Source organism: Euprymna scolopes, chromosome 26 (assembly GCF_053919585.1).
Source record: "Euprymna scolopes isolate OS-2025 chromosome 26, ASM5391958v1, whole genome shotgun sequence".
NCBI lineage: Eukaryota > Metazoa > Mollusca > Cephalopoda > Sepiida > Sepiolidae > Euprymna > Euprymna scolopes.
The window spans coordinates 94,244,598-94,247,037 of NC_136507.1; positions in this window are offsets into that span (position 1 = coordinate 94,244,598).

Sequence of the window (2,440 nt, forward strand, 5' to 3'; positions counted from 1 at the left end):
CATACCCCGAAAAACACCCGGGCAACGCCAGGTACCCCTCGCTAGTATCCAATAAAGTAAAGTTAATTTTATAATGTTCAAGTCATCACCACAGATAAGTACACACACAACTAGAGTTACATGAACAAAATAATTATCTACAAGGATACTTGTGTCACCTGCATGACAACCATAGTATTTGTGATAATACTATCTATATACCTATAAAGCTGAGTTTTTTTTCTCGCTATGACATTGATATTAAAAACCTACTTTAAGGTGACTATCGCCATTTCTTTCTGCACACGCGCTAATTAACAGTTATTTTATTATATTAACATTGTTATAGGTTAAACGTTTTTCTACCGCCTTTGCATACGTACGGATTTAGGTCATATGCTAATGGGCAAGGCTGGAAAGTGTATGATTTGAGTTCAATTCTAGCTAATGAAAACCAAATCATATTTTTTTCTTTTTTACTTTTGAAATTATTACTATCAAGTAGAATGTAATAATCGATAGAGAATTGGCTCTATAATAATATGGAATCTGAATGAATTAAAATATTTTACGACCGGCCAATGTCAAGTGCCCTGCTAGTTATTAATAAGTAACATCGACCGAAAATGATAAATTGTTCAAGGTTGGGCATGAAATTTCTTGAGATAACCTACTTTCCTGGGCAGCGCCAGGACACAGATCAGCTAGTAAAATATAAAATAGGTGTTTTTTTTTTTTTTTTTTTTTTTTTTTACAGAGGAAAATCAAATTTTAATGAGATCAATCGCGGCCATCTTGCTTATTTTGCAGACGCGGAGGGGGGGGGTGCCTTTAATCGAAAAATGGATTAAGAAAGGGTACAATGAAAAAGGGATTTAAAAAAGACCATAAAAACTCTGTAAAATAAGTGAAAAAAATTAAAATATTTATCTAGAGATTTTTTCTGCACGTTTCAAAATAATCTTGTCAAATTTTGACGTTTTTTTTTGTGTTTTTATTCAATGTAACATGTTTATTCAGCTCGAAAAACATACAGTGTTTACCGATGTATTGGAACATTCAAGATGGCGCCCCACTCCCTCTTTAACACGGTAAGTTGGAAAAAGGTGTTATAAATAAATAACTAGACAAAATAATATTAAAAACTCGCTGAAGTTATGTCACGGTAAAATATATTGAGCGGGTTTTTAACAGTATTTTATCCAGTTTTTTATTTATAGCACCTTTTCCCAAACTTACCATGTTAAAGAGAGTCAGACGCCATCTTGAATTTTCCAATATAAAAAGTAACAAATTTTGTATATGACCTAACAAGTGTCTAGCAAAAGCACTAAAAGTTGTCTATCTCACATTTCATGGGTTTAATGTACTTCTGGTTTTAGTGTACCCATAATTTTTTTTGTTTGTCTTCTCATATGTACAACTGGGCACTTAGATTTAATCTGTCTAAATTACGGAATTACCTAATCCTCACTTCACAACAAATTCCTCATCCTTTCAGAGTGTATCCATTGTCTCTAGAGAAAGAAAGAAGCCAGTAACATGTTTAAAAAAATATATAAAGAAAAAAGAACAAGAAGATAAACAGTGACATTTGTTTTATTTACAGATTAAAATAGAATCTAGAAAATGATACTAGCATCTGTTATACATTTTGGAAGCAAGGCTTTTCGAATTTACTACGCGGCATATACAATGAAAGAAAAAAATGTATGCATTATACGTATACAATAAAAAAAAAAATATATGTAGCAATCATATACAATGAAAAAAAAAATATATGTAGCAATCATATACAATGAAAAAAAAAATTATGCAGATCTTGATTTTTGGACAAGGAATTACATTCATTTATTTTTGTGTGATTTGTATATGGAGACGGCGGGAGTCATCTTAACAAGATAAAACTATAATGGCTGAACTGCTATAAGGAAATGAAGAAATGCCGACCTAAAAATGAAAATAAGTCAAAAAAAAAAAAAAAAAAATGAAAAAAAAAATGAAAAATATTAAATGTGTCTAATAAATTTGGTTAGACATTTTGCTTCTTATTCATTATAATAGTTAAATTTGAAAATCGAAATGTTGAATTTCAAGTAAAATCAATGGTATCTACTTAAGTGTCATGTCACAATGATGAACATATCCAAAAATTATGAAAAACGATATGGTAGAAAATTAATTATTGATAAAAATAGTTTTTGAAGACAATTAACAAAGATTGAGTTTTGTAAAAAAAAAAAAAAGAAAGAAAGAAACCGGAGAGTTCTAATTGTAACAAAAGGGAGATAAATATTTTCTGAAAACTGAAAATCTTTGACCAATTCAGAAAATTGTCTGGCTGTCTCCAGTGATCATGATTGTGAAGATTGACTGCCTCCATGTAGCAATATTTTTGATATAATATAAGGGTAGGATTAAGGTAGACATTGGCAATAGTAACTGACCAATCAAATGGAGC